Below are 15,411 nucleotides of genomic sequence, written 5' to 3'. Positions count from 1 at the left end.
TTAAATTGCTTTAGTTTCAGGAAATTGAAAAAGACAAAGCATATTTTCATTTAATACTAGCTCATTTTAAATAAGCTCCTCCAAGAATCTTGGCTACAACTTGCCTGACCAGTGTCCACTAGATGACACTGTTGTATAAGCACAATAATGAGAGGCCATAGGTTTGACAATAACTAATTTACCATATATATATAGATATATATAGATATTGTCAGTGTCTCTCTTTCACAATGAAACTGGCTTAGCATTTTTAATTGGATATGGATGATAACTTCACATAATTTAGAGTAAAGTTACCCTCAAAGGTTAAAACAGGAAAAAAAAGAAACATATTTATTTCATAGCATTTATATTTTTTACAATAGAAAAATCTTTCAAAATCTGTATATTTCACAGTTAAAATAGACTTCATTATGAGTTTTAAATTGTGCCATTTTAAATCTAGTGACAATGATTGTACTGATAATGTTGGTTTTCAAGTAGTGTTTTGTCAGTAATCCTTTTTTTCTCTCTCTCTCCCTTCCGCACGCCCGAGTCCTCCCTCCCTTCTCGTCTTTTCAATTCTCTTTTTCTTCTCTCCTTGATTCTGGATTGGGAGCCATTCAAGTGCAGTGCCCAAATCAGAGGAAGAATCAATTGTCTTAAGCTAACAGTCTTTGTGGCACATCGTTGCCGAGCTAGGAGACTTTAGCCTCAGAAAAAGCAGAGTAAAACAGACACAATCCTGATGCACTTGTGTAGATAGAGCCATCGAAGGAAACTTCAACTACCTGGAATTGTATACAAATTTCTGGACATAGAGATTTTCCTGTAAAATCCGACATTTGGAGATATCATGTAGATTATTGAGATTTCTACTGATATTAGGATTCTTTTGTAATAACTCATTTTTTCCACTGATGTTCAAAATCACTGTTACATTAAGCTTATTTGCCATGGCTTCAATTTAATAAGAATGTTGAAGTAAAAGCATTCATGCTCCTAACTATGCATTACATACACTAATCTCAGGCTGTTTACCTGAAAATCTCGGAGGAGGAGCCAGGCCTAAGAGGAAATTACTCAGAGTGCAAGTGGCAATAGAAATGTTTTATGGCAAGTGACACGTCTCAGAGGGAAGCGGCAGACACATCGCATTGTTGTTTTTCTCTTTCTTTTTTTAAGCCAGGCGTGCTAGAGCTAGGGAAGTGAAGTGTCAGATCCCTGCGCTTCCATGAGAACCCCCTACACGACAGACCACACCCCTCCAGGGCTAAGATCTCACTAGACTGTTTTGTCAACATGACTGGTGAACACAACTACCAGATTATGCCATTACATCTATGACAAGCCATAGAAAAGTGACCCACATACTAATATTTGTTTTCGAAGTCATGGTTATAATCCTTAAACATCTGAACATCCTCTTAATAGGTGGATGGTGGAGATTTGGATCAGGTGAACTTGAAATATAATTAATTTCCGTTTCTTTCTCTTTTTTCTTTCTCCTTTCCCACTTCTCAGAGGCTGTGTTTTCTTTTCTGGTTTTGTTTTTGCTTTTACCCTCTGCTTACTACAAAAAGAAAACCATTCTCTCTAATCTTAACTGAAAACTATAATATGACAGACAGCAGGACATTTATATGCCCACCCTCCCACTCTGGGCATATTATATAATCTCACTGAGCCTTAGATTTCCTGGTACATAATTCTGCATAGTTGAAGATTAAATGAGACCCTAATATTTGTGAAGTACATGGCAAGTTTTTGACATACAGTAGGTGTGCAGAAAATGCTGACCTGTAGAAAGCATCCTAAAGGATGGGGTGGGGGGAGTGTGCTTCAAAAGGAGGTGGGTGTTAGACAAGAAGCCAGTTCAATGGTGGACCATAAAGTGATGTTGCTTCAGGTCTACATAAAAAGCAAGGGTGTAAAGACAGGAGTAGAAGAAACTAGAAAGTATCAGCAAGCTGGAGAGAAGAGAATCTGGAAATGGTGTTACAAGCAAAACTGAGAAGGAAAAGGGAATAATATTATGACAAGAGGAATTACCATTTCTTGAGTGAATATTGGGTGCTAGGCACTGTCTATACATTTTCTCATTTAATTCTCACAAAACCCCCATGATGAGTTTTTATTAGCATCTACTTTTTCTATTGGAGGACACTGAGGCTCCTAGACTTCAGGTATCAACCCTAGGTACCCTGGTTCCTGAGTGGTAAAGTCTGTTAAATTTCCAAACACTTTCCACTGCCATTCAGCCACCTCTCTCTTAACACTTTACAGATAGAGCGAATAGGACTCCAATTTCTGCCTTCCTGACATTCCACACTGATAAATTTGGTGTTTATAAATTTTATTTGAGCATGCAGAATGTATTTTCCTTTCCTTTAGGAATATGGTTTATAATGCTGGGTGGTTATTTAAGCTTTTTTATCAAAAGTTTAATTCAGAATGTAGCTGATCTACAGATTACAAAACCTGTATTCTATGGGCCTACAAGATAGTCTGCAGAAAACTACCCCTTCTTAACTCCAAATAAGAAAGTTGAAGGCTCCCCACTCTTTACCACTTCAACACTTTTTACAACTTTAATCACAGCAGAGAGAAGTCACTTCTCTTATCCTCACCCTGTGGATAGATTTAGTATGTGTGAAGATGAAAATGAGGGATGGATTTCCCAAAATATTTAAGGAAAAATGTAGCACCCATTACTACACATTGCTAATTGTGAGCTATTTGGTAGGTGGGTGACCATGTGTGATAGAAAATAAATGTATGTTTTGGCAGACATATATAAGACTATATATCTGCAAGACTTAGAAGTTCAATTAAAGGCATAGATACAATAAATTTATTCCCAGTAATAGTGCAATGTTCTCTCTGAGATCTGAGATATACCTGGCTTTGCATTTTCCTTTTTCCTAGCATTCACAGACATGTCTGAAATATGAAATCTGGATCTCTTACCATTGAGTTACTGTCACATGTTTAGCAAAAGGCAACGTGAATTTAGTTTTATAAAACCGGACACACACTCCTCCTCTTCCCCTGCACACATATATCTTGGTGCCAAATTTTGGATCTTGAATGTGTCCACTAGCTAAGTTTATAGACCCAAAGATGTGATGGGTATTTTCATTAAGACAGCCTCCACTTCTGTGGCTCTTAGAGTAATGCCCTGCTGTATTCTTCCTCTTATGAGAGATCTGTATGTGAACCACCCAGTGATGACTGCATCAGTGGCATGAAGGACTCATCGCTTATTCTCATTCTACTCTTCACTGACATTGCAAGAGAGAAAAAAAGCTCACTGACATTTGCTACCTTTGAACTTTTTGTTCTATCTCTAGCCAAGTATCTTCGGTACTCCACCTCCCTGCCTCCAGCCTCCACTAACATTCTCCCCTTCACTTTACAGTAGTACCCTTTCCTTCTGACGTTACATACAATCTATGATCATTTATTTTTCTGAGGAAAATTTTTAATTATCTCCTATCTAGAAGGTCACAAGGCACAGCAAATGATCAGGAGAGTTAGGAAATCCTCAAAGATGTGGATCTGTTCCCAGGTACCTATGATTTTCTGATTAAGTTCCCTTAAGATTTAAAAATTATAATTTGCGCTTCTCTGGTGGCGCAGTGGTTGAGAATCCGCCTGCCGATGTAGGGGAAACGGGTTCATGCCCCGGTCCGGGAAGATCCCACATGCCGCGCAGCGGCTGGGCCCGTGAGCCATGGCCGCTGAGCCTGTGCGTCTGGAGCCTGTGCTCCGCAACGGGAGAGGCCACAACAGTGAGAGGCTCGCGTACTGCAAAAAGAAAAAAAAAAAGAAAAAAGAAAAGAAAAATAATTTATAATTTAGTACTGGTGACAAGATTTCTGGGCTGCTGAATCCAGGGGTGAGGTGTTGTCTAGAACATCGAAGCAGTATAGCTATATTTGCTCCACTGTAAATTCAGGCTTTTTTTTTTTTTCTATTAAACAAGGCATTTCATAGGACTGGATTCCATGGCTTGACCTTTGGTTAAGAAAGAATGTTCTGGGACTTCCCTGGTGGCACAGTGGTTGAGAATCCGCCTGCCAATGTAGAGGATACGGGTTCGAGCCCTCGTCCGGGAAGATCCCACGTGCCGCGGAGCAACTAAGCCCACGCGCGAGCCACAACTACTGAGCCTGCGTGCCTAGAGCCCATGCTCTGCAACAAGAGAAGCCACCGCAATGAGAAGCCCGCGCACCACAATGAAGAGTAGCCCCCGCTCTCAGTAACTAGAGAAAGCCCCCGGGCAGCAGCGAAGACCCAACGCAGCCGAAAATAAATGAATAAATAAATAAATTAATTATTTTAAAAAAGAAAGAATGGTCTGTGTTTAGAGGGGGACTTTTCTAGGGCCTAATTATACCTTAGGACATTAAGTGAGTTCTTCCATCTCTCTGTTAGATTGACATTATTCCATGACCTTTGTAGTCAGAGAATTCAGATTTTACATGCATGAAGGAGAAATTCTTTATTTTCAGCTAAATGCTGAAGATTTCGAAGCAGCGCAAGTGCGCAAATGAGTAAGCAATTCTACTTAGAGCATCTAGAGGTCTTTGTTCCCAGAACACTTGGGTGACTTGCTTTTTTAAAAATTAAAACGTCTTAGAAATTAAAGCTTTTGCTTTCTCTTTCATACACATATTGCTAATTTCTTGGTAACTGGATAGTTTAATTTGAACACGAAGGAAATGACTAGGAAGTTTTTTCTCAATTATCTGTAGAAGATGTATAAGACTATAAATTGCTCTTATTAAACTAACATTATAAAAAGACAAGGTCAAATGCTGATCATAAAGGCCAAATCATCAGGAAAATAGATACAGCTACCTGTTCCTTACTCAGCTGGGGAAGCCTGATTTTTCAGAGCAAACACATTGGTATATACTGAGATTTTTTTATGTCTTCTCAATATATAATTCAGACATCTGCCAAACATCAGAGCCTCAACATCAGAGGCTTGGTCATCTCATTTGGATAATAAAGATGCTATTATTCTGAAGTTACTCTGAGGAGTAAGAGGCAATATAAAATATGTGAACATGTTTTTCAAAGGGTAAAGCAGTAACGTGTAGATATTATTGTCATTTTCACAGCTTTGCATATATCCAGGATGAACTATGTTTAAAAGACAAAGTCAGAAACTAATTTTTGAGATATCCTTAGAAATCATGAGGAATGAAACTCAATAGTTTATTTTCTAAATCAAAGTGCTGCCATTAAGTTGGCATTTTCTTGTTTGACTTGGACAACTAAGAATTGGTTTCAATGTATGAAAAAATTTGATAACTAAAGGAATTCACCCAAGCAAGTAGCTACCGTCTGAGGTAGAGCATCCCATCACTAGAATGTCCCCATAATATCATTAGAATGGTAGAGCCGGTGTCACCCTGTTAAGGGTACGGTGATAAAATTCTCATCCAAAAGAAGAACCCTTGACATTTCCTAGTACTTCCTGAATAATTATCTCTAATCAACCCACTGTACACTTTACTTATTTGTCTGTTTTATTGTCTCTCTCTCTCTCTCTCTCTCTCATTAACATGTTAACTCCACGAAGGCAGAGATTTTAGTTTATGTTGTTCATCAGCATATTTCCTGTACTTAAAATTGTGTTGGGTACATAGAAGGTATGCAATAAATATTTTTAACATATTAAAGATTGGATGAGGTCCTCTCTAAGATTCCTTCCTCTTTCCACGTTCTCAGAAACTATGGAAAAAATGCAGTGAGTCCTATATATTAATAAAAAGATCACTAACTTTATAAAAGTATGCAGATCTTCCATAGACAATGAATCTCTGCTTTGACTCTCCTCGCTGGATTTCTTTTATCTAACTTTTGAGTATTTGGGAATCAATAGTGTCCATATACTCTTGTTCCCAGAATTAGGGTGTAAAAAAATATCAACTGCTAAAAATAAGGTAACGAAAGAGCATATAGTTATTTTGTTTCTTTACTGACTATTTGGATTTCACACAGAAGGAAAATAGAGACCCATTAATTTATTCAACAAACATTTATTGAGTGCTTACTCTATGTCAGGCACTTGCTAAACACTGGGGGGGAAAAATTCTGTCCTGGAAGAATTCACATTTAAGAATGAGGGGAAAAGACACTCTCAAGCCTCCTAATTTGTTCTTTTCTCTGAGCCTCAGAGTAAAAGTGACAATGTGCATTTAAATGTAGTTGTGTTAGGAGGTTCTACTTCTTCAAAGCCTTGCTAGCATGTTGGGAGGCTGATAAAATAAACAATGGCTGAAAATGTCTTCACAGACTTTAGCTGAGTCTCTATAATACACCAAACATTGCAAGGGTTCAAGAGTATCTTCAAACTCTGGGAAGGGAAATAGACTTTTAAACAGATCACTGTAACAGTATAAGTGGCACCCATCCATGAGTTGTAGTGGAAATGCAATGGAAACAGAGGTCCACTCTGATTACGAGAGTGGAGTAAATGAAAGTGTCCCAGTTAGAATTCTAACAAGAAACCCAGGCACCCTCAAATTAGGTAGTTATAGAAAAGGCTTTTAATGTGACTATTTACCAAAAGGTGAGCAAGTGTAGGGAAACAAGATAGTGTGATATGTTGGAGGTCATTATACTCCCAGGCTTCATGCAGTAAAGGGGAGATAGAAATTTCTGGAATAGAAACATCTATTTGGGGGGGGGGGAGAAAACAACTGCTAACAAGTGCTGTGGTTTTCAGTTTAGGGATATAGCTAGCGCATGCAGTTTAGGGATGCTAGCTAGCCAGCTTGCTCCCAGGGAGGGAGCTGGGGAGATTAAAGACCCTCGAGTCACTCTCCTTCTTTCCTCTAATCTCTGCCAGTGCTCACATTGGCTGAACCCAAGAAGAAGGCAGAGGACACAGACGGATCCATCGATAAAGTCAATACAGGTCAGCTTCTCTGGCCATAGAGCACAGGGGAGAAAAACAATGAGTCAGTATGGCAGGGTGAACAAAATATAGCCAATGCAGAGGTCTTTGGTGGCAGGAGACACTTGGGCTGGGGCTTGAAGGCTGAGTAGGAGTGCATTCGCTAGATGAACTGGGTCATTCCAGAGAAGAGTTGGAAGAGTGTCTGACAGGAGGGTTGCTACAAAAATGAGAAAATGTAGACTTTGTCTAATTGTTTAGGAGGTTCCCTGAGCATGCTTTTAATGCCATGAGCTAATAGCAAAATAGCTTAACAGAGTCAAAAGGAGTCTTAGAATCTGGGAACTGAGGAAAACCTCTTGTAAATACCAGCAGAAGCACTTCTGCAATCTCAAGATTTTAGGAGACTGTTCCAACACCTTTGGTTAGATCCAAGGTGAGACTAAAAGTTGGAAATAGTGTTATTTTATGAGGTATGATATGAAATCATAATGTGATAGACCCTTACACAAAACATTAATAAGTGCTATGGATTGAAACTTCCTTTCCATGCCTGTTTGGTCTATATAAATCAAGGGTAAATGGACAAAAAAAAAGTCTTCAGTCTCAAATTATTTCAGAGTATAATGGGTTGCATGTCTCTTGATGAGAAATTGTTTCTTTGTTATACAATTAGCTTGGACTTTGGAGTTCTTCTGAGTCTTACGCATGTAACATCACTGAAGAGCTGATCTGTAAGTATTGAACCCTAGCCTGCTCTGAGCAACAGGGTGACCTGATACAGTGGTTTGCAAACTTTTATAAAAGGAATTCTCACACACAACTTCAATACACAAATGAGATAAAAGTCAGGGTTCTCTGATAGTTTAAATATTCATTGTTCAGCCAAAAACATTTTACTACTTGCCCCAAACCCTGAAGCACCATTGAGGACCCTTGAGTTTCCTTGAGTAACAGTTTGAAAATCACTGACCTCAAGAATAGGGGATTATAAGTAGTAACATGACACCCAAGCTTCAAATCTCAGTTTTAAATTAAAATGTCCCCTGAAGTTGCATGGAAAGCAATGACACTTCTTGAGGGACACAGAAATACTTGTATTGATCCTCCTCAGAGGACAGATTCACAGTGTGACTCGGGCAAGTCACCACACCTCCTCCTGTTTTAGGAGCCTTTTCTGTAAAACGGGGTTGTTAATAGTTACCATGTCCCTCCTTTATCACACAGATCCTGGGAAGATTAAGGCGTGGTTGTTGCTCAGGCTTTAAAAGATCCTTTGAAGAAAGGCTGTAGATAAGACAAAAGAAAAAAGAAAAAAAGAAAGAAAGAAAGAAACCCAATCTATTTTAATCGATTCTAACCAATGCTCTGAGAGAGTCCAGAAACAAATACTTAAACTCTAAGAGGATAGTATCAGTTCCAGTTTACTTCTTGGCATGGACAGAGGTGGTGGCATTAGAGCCGACCAAGGATATACGTCTCTGCTTTCTGGCGACTTGCTGTGTGAAAGCAGCTGCAGGGTAGAGAGGGGTGGAGTTAGCAGATATGTCTGGGCATCTGGGGACTAGTGAGATGAGGTGGAACAAGTAAAGTGTAGAGGAGAGAAGGAAAACACTAGCAGGAGCTTTCTGAGCACTGCTGGGCATGAGGGTTATTGATGTGTGTGTGAACCAAGAAGGAGCTGGTGACAATACACAAATGGAGGTTCTGCAAGAATGGCAGCAGCATCTTCAAGTGTGCTCTCTGGGGAGGAAGGCATCATTGGTCCCATCTTACAGATGTTGAGACCAGCCAGTTTCATATCCTACATAGCCTCCGCTTTAGCTATCCTGTCTGCACTGAGTTTTATCATTTTGCACAGACAGGACTACTTTCAGAGGAGAGGGACAACACCCCCTGTGGAAATCCCTAGTGTGCACCTCTTTTGTTTCCACACCCCTCACTCAGGGTTGGGCTTTCTTTACTTCCAGCCTGAAATGTTTCAGTGGTTTTCTAAGCACAGTAGTCTTGGTATCCCACGTCTTTGTTTCTCCAGCGTCCAACTGATGCTGGAAAATTATCCCAAAGCACAATATGACCTCACAGGCCAAGGCTCAGAAACATTTCATCACGCCTTGGCTGGTATCATGCATGTCAAGTTTTTCATGTGGTTTTCAAGGTCCTCTATTATCTGAACCCAACTCATACATCTGGTCCTTCATCTCACTACATTGCCTTACTCTGAACATGTTACTGAACCACACTTGGGTCTGCTCACCCAAGTGCGGTACTCTGAGCTGTGGTGAAGGAAAGTGCAGCATTTATTGCAGGGCCAACCAAGGAACGCAGGCAGCTAGTGCTCAAAAGGCCTGACCTCCCCAACAGCTTTCAGGGAAAAGTTTTCAAAGACAGGGTGAGGGAGGGGGGCTGTGGGGTGAGTGATCAGCTCACAGACATTCTTCTGATTGGTTGGTGGTGAGGTAATTGGCAGTCACATTATTAACCTTCTGGTTTCAACCATTCTGGGGCCTACACGCTTGTGGGCAGCATACAGTTAACTTCTTCCACCTGGTGGGGGCTTCAGTATCTGCAAAACAGCTCAAAGGCCATAGCCCGGAATATTATCTCTAGCCTTTGAGGAGTAACTAAACGCCCTTGACTTTGCTTAATGGCTAAACTATTATTATTTTGTTTTGTTTGACTATTTTCCTTTGTTTCTCCATTTTCTCACTTCTTTGATTAGATTTATTCTTTGGAACTCAGGGAAAGCCTAGGAGGCTAAAGTTTTTCTGCAAATAAGAGACAGCCAGAGGACATGGGATGGGGTCTGTCCCAAGAAGACCCCATGGGGTCCTACTCCGTTACAAACACAGCATGTCTCTCGTTGCTCTCAGAACTCAGTCCGCAGTCTTCCATTTTAATGCCTTCTCACTCTCCAACATAAACTGCCCTTTCATTTTGCATAACAAGGGAACCAATGACCCTCTGTCCATCCTCAAATCTTATTTCAGCTGACAATCTACAGATTCTTTTCAGACTTCCCTATACTCTTCCCCTTTAACCTCTCCCACCACTCTGCTTCCACCTCAGTTTGTCACTATATTTATTCTCACTTTGGACACGTGCGATGGGCGTGGAGTCCTAAGCCCCGGATTCACAGTTAGCCCTCACCTTGGGACAATAAGTTGTTGTGATTTGGAACAATAAGTTAATTTCTTTGAGCCTCAATTTCTTAACCTGTAAATAGGAATAAGATACTTTTTTTTTCCGTTTTGGAGCACAGGCTCCGGACGCGCAGGCTTAGCGGCCATGGCTCACGGGCCCAGCCGCTCCGCGGCATGTGGGATCCTCCCGGACCGGGGCACGAACCCGTGTCCCCTGCATCGGCAGGCGGACTCGCAACCACTGTGCCACCAGGAAGCCCGAAATAAGATACTTTTAAATGAGAAATGTATGAAAGCCCTTAGCCTTGTACCCGGCACAGAGGATGTACTTGCCAAACGTTTATTGAGTGGGCGAATGAAGAAAAAAACCAAACTGATGGATTCTGTAATGATACAGCATCCTAACTGTTGTCTGGGAAGAGTGGAATCACTCATCCCTGCTTATCCAGCTCTAGAATGAGAACGCTTTGTAACAAGGTATCTCTTACAAGATGTGTTGAATGACAGGCCTGTGAAACCTACAAGCTGCAAGTAGGAGGAGCCATTTAGTTTGAGTGTCTGTGTTGGCTTTTTCCTGAGATGATGCAACTTTCTATTTCTGCATAAAGTCCTTCAGGTTTGTTTATCTCAAGATCCAGCTTCCGGCATTATGTCTGTTTCGTTGTTGTCCTTCTTCAAATTCCCTTTCACCGGACAAAGTGAAAAGTTTGGCTTTGAAGTCGTAGGAAGCTGAGCTGTCAGCTACCGCGGGAACCCAGGTAGTACACGTGAAAGCAGGCATTAGAGACCATGGAGATCAGAGGGCATTTCAAAAGCGGCAGGAGCTATTCAGATTCTCTTATTTAAAGGGGCTCTGATGCTACAAGATGGTGTGTTGGACTCTCCTGTGCTACCAGTTTGAAATGTATTTGTAGTTTAATCATAGAGAGTCCTGATTTAAAATTCCCAGTTTCAGGGGGGAAAATGTTTTCTGTTCTAGGGCTTTTGTGCAGCAGCCCTTCCTGAGGAAGCCATAAGTCATGCTGTTTTACCATGTCTGCAATTCCTGGGGAGGATTTAGGAGTCAGGAGATAAAGGAAAGTGAGAAGACGTTTGCTCTATCTATTTTTCTTGCTCCTGGGATAAGGTCATTGCCTCGATGTTGAACTCTGACACTGGCGTGCTGTGGGTCTAGAAGACATTAAGCAGATATTTGCAGATTGATCTGCTGATTTCAAGAATTGCTTCTTCACTCTATGAGACAATGAATTTCTTTTCCCAAGTACAAATTTAAAGAAAGAAATGAGGTTAGCTGTGGGCAACCCTGTACTGGCATTTCTCTGACAACTGAATTTGACAAGTGAGAAGAAAGGAAGAGGAGAGGAGACTCTCCTGGTTTGCATTTCACTCTGTGCAAAGTGATAAAGTTGAGGATGAGCAGACTTATTGAATGAAAACATTAAGTTGCATGTGCAGGAAAACTGAAGAAAGCAAAATGTGCAGTTGCCTCTCCCTAAAAGCCTTTTATGGGCAGGGGCAAAAAAAAAAGAAAAAAATGTGTCCCTGTTGTCAATTTCCCTTCCCTCTTAGAAGCGGAATTCTCTCTTGCTGTCCTCCAGGTGACTTTTTTTGTATTGTTATTTCAACTACCATAAGCACTTTACCAGAAGACAGTGATTACTGGGTTAAAAAAATTAAAATCGAAATTAAATTTTGGATAGAGTACATCGAGGAAATAATTGTGTAGATCTTTCACACTTGAACCAAGTTTCTCAGCTGGAGGAACAACAACAACAACAATAACAAAAATAACATTTTTTTCTTTTATTTGCATCACTGCACTATATTCTATTTTAAGAATTAAAAGGAGCATGTTGCACAGAACAGAAATCAAAACATACTGGATAGAAGGGAAACAATGGTATGACTTAGCTCCAACTTCTTAAGTAAACTTACATCATATGATAATGTAGTTGTACTGCATATTCAATTTTGATATGTAACCTTTGAAATAAATTGGAATATTTTTTCCTGCTATTCTTGGCACATGCCGAGTGATGATAAACAATAATCTCATAAAGGTCACTTGCTCGATAAGCACTGCTCTCGACAAGAAGCGTTCAGGACTACTCAGAGAGATTTTTCCTTTTCTCTGAGACTCTTAATTTATTCTTTTTTCCTTCTTTGGAGCTCCAAACAACACAAATTTTCTTATACCATGTAGACTCACAAGATTTCTGGAATGATTATTGTTTTTCCCTTTTTCTTACACTTTATTCTTTTTTTAAACTTAAATTGGCTAGTGGAAAGTAGGCAAGGCAGTTTGGGGTGGGGGAGGGACTTAAATTATTCAGCCAAAAACTAATTGGCTATTTTAAAGAAAACTATTATTTGACTTCAGTCTCTCTCTACTCAAATTAATTTGTGTGAATAGACACGGTTAAAACACATAGGCATTTATAGGATGCCTTGTGACGTTCTCTTTTACAGAACTTGTTCATTTATAAAAAGGATTTCAAGAACCTTATAACCAAACCCAAATGAGCTCAATATTGCTTTACCACAGTAACTTCAGCTCCTTATATGAAACCTAAAATCTGTATTCAGTTAGATTCGAGCTCCAATCATGTCAGTTGTGTCTTTTACCTTTATTCACCAGCAAAATAGCCCCAATCAATATTATCGTACTTGCAGATAATAACTTCTCTTCGTATATGCCAATTTGTCTGCTGCTAAATAATACAGGTGACTATCCACCTTACAAGATAACGACATAGGAAAGGACTTCCTTGACACAAATCTATCTAAAGATATTTAATATCTTGATATTTGGTCATCTATAAAGCAATGAGGAAGTTATATGGAAAGGGCAGTCAAGATAGAAGGTCATACAAAACTTTCTGTAGGGGGCATTTGCCTGCATTCCTAACTTACAGCTCATTCATTTCAAATCTGTTCACCAATTCTAATCAAATAATGAGAATAGGACATTTTCAGAATGAAATAAGTAAAATAAAACTTTTCATTATTTTTTCTGCAACTTATTCTAAGAAGACAACTTGGAGCAACTGAATAAGCTTAATTGTAATTTCAATTTACTATATGCCAGGGTATTATTATTTTTTTTAATCCTTACATTTAAACTCTCTCTTGGATATTATAGAGTCGTTTAAGCAATAATTCTTGTTCTCTCTCAATCTCTCTCTCTTTTTCTCTCTCTCTATCTCTCTCAATATGAATTAAATGCCATAAGTTTTCAAATAAGGAGGAATTGATTTGATTTCCAGTTAGAGTTATTATGAGAAAAATTATAGAATTGCTGTCATTTGAATTGGGATTGAAGTAGGAGTAGATGTCAAGGGACACTGATGCAGGAATGCCATGTAGGCCTGGGAGTATTGGGAGAGGTAGTGATGAGAAAGCTTCTTTTTACCTTATGTCAAACTTTGCATCATTATAATGTCTAAAATTTATTATTACTGATGCTGTTACAGTGGACTTTTGGAAAACTGTAGGATCTTGTGAGATGTTTCGTTAAGATCTTATGTTCTTCTCTGATAATTAAAAAGTGAAAGTTTTTCATAGAGGAAACACTAGCTAGAGCACACAGTACTTAGAATTTTTAATAAAACCAGTGATGGATTTGGATAAATCGAAGAGCTATTGTCAAAATGTAGATTTTACTGTCCACTGGATCTTCTTCTCAGCCACCAAAATGATAGAAGAATACGAATCTAACAGAAGCCCAGGTGAAGCTGACTTTGGGAAGGAGGTAAGCAATTGTGGCCTCTGATAAAGGAGAGACTGCTGTGGTTGTGACTGCTTCCCACAGAGCTTCCTCCTCTGTTAATGAATAAAAGTCAGAGAATTTAAGATATGGTCAAAATTTGTAGTTTATTTTTATGGACTAAAGGGTACAATTATTTCTTTCTCTAGATAATTTTAATTTGAAACTTAAGTAGGCACAAATACCCACTTGAACCATAATGATCTAAGGTAAATATTTAAATTTAGAAATGCGTATCTTTGAGACAAATTGTGGTATTAATATATGGTAGGGCAGATGGACCAAATAAAAATTCAGAACTGAACAAACTCCAGGCACTATGAATATATTTTACAGCATATCTTCTATTTGTTCATTTTTTTTAAAAGCTGTTTCCCTCTTTATTATGCTACTTTAGTTGTCTAGCACCTATAGGAATGGATCTAGAAAATGTGCTTGATTTGATGAATCCTGCAAGAATTTGCATTTATCTTTGTCAAGAGGATAACTGAAGGCAGTGAGGTTTCTGTGAAATATTCTAATTAATCCAACTCACCATATTTTTGTATTCTGAAAATCCCATCAACTAAAGTTCAGTTCTCATCTTAAGAAGAAGGAAAAGAGCAGAGGTGTCCCTGAGGAGGAAAAAAGGGAGGAATTAAAATTTTAAAAGTGAATAGAACTAAATGAAGGAATCAAAATAAGAAGCTTCTGTATAAACATCACCCATCTCTCTGCTTTCCTTGCAACAACCCCTGCCCTCTATCTTCTCAGAGATCCAATGCTGTTGTCAGGGAACACTCCACTCTTCCAGAAAACCCAGAAACTTTTCCCAACTCGTCTTCAACTCAGCCAGCTTGTCAGTCTGTGTCTGCATGCTGGCTGCCTCATCTGCCATTCGTAGTAGCTGTCCCTAATGGGTGGCAAATTTGAGTTTTTCCATATGCAAAATATGCCTCACAGTACTAAGTAAAGCAAAAGAGATCCATTTTCTAAGACTCTGCACTTGAGAATGTTTTCGGACAATTTCTGCCCAGATGCTAGTGTGCAGATGCATATCTCAGACATTTTTTTCCTGATTAGCGTGCAGCCAGAACACCTGTTTTGCTGCCTGGTGGAATCAGATTTGAAATGAAGATACACCTGCGCAGTCAAATATTTGCATTGTACTTATAAACAGAGCTCTTAGTGTTGGAGTGAATAACTTCCCATCAGTCCAAAGGTGTGTAGCTGTACCCTCTGAAATGACCTCAGTCCCATTTTGTAGCTTCTCATGGCCATTTTTAAAAAACTGCATTTTTAAGCAGGTTTGAACCGTTATAATTTCCACAGGGATTACTCAGCACTTGTGTGTTGTGTGCATTGGAAGGGTGACTATCCAAATCTGGGAGCAAATATCCCACTTTGGCAACAGTATAAGACAGACACCGTGCATGATATTTCTGAATATTGAAAAGGACAGGCAGGCCTTGGTCCAAATGTACACTTTTCTTTGAACACTTACACATATTTAAACCGTTTATCATTTGAAAATTAAGCTTAAGCCTATAACTATAAATATGAAATAGTCATCTCTAAAAGCAAATTTAAAAATTTGTAGTTACTTAAAATTACAACAAATGACAACT

At 39.2% G+C, this 15,411-nt stretch overlaps 1 long non-coding RNA gene across 2 annotated transcripts in view; it reads right to left on the bottom strand.

Annotated features, from left to right (window-relative positions):
• Nucleotides 1-15,411, bottom strand: part of LOC136794469 (uncharacterized) — a 543,465-nt gene that overhangs the window by 110,773 nt on the left and 417,281 nt on the right. Inside the window, exon 3 of one of the 2 annotated variants that reach the window (XR_010841274.1) lies at nucleotides 14,364-14,418. The exons of the other annotated variant lie outside the window; for it this stretch is intronic. This is a non-coding gene — a long non-coding RNA (uncharacterized lncRNA). Of the gene's footprint in view, nucleotides 1-14,363; nucleotides 14,419-15,411 lie in introns of those variants that run through there. 2 annotated transcript variants of the gene reach the window in all.

Source organism: Kogia breviceps, chromosome 1 (genome assembly GCF_026419965.1).
Source record: "Kogia breviceps isolate mKogBre1 chromosome 1, mKogBre1 haplotype 1, whole genome shotgun sequence".
Lineage (NCBI taxonomy): Eukaryota > Metazoa > Chordata > Mammalia > Artiodactyla > Physeteridae > Kogia > Kogia breviceps.
The sequence above is the reverse complement of the archived record's forward strand: the minus strand, read 5'-3'. Positions and strand labels throughout refer to the sequence as shown.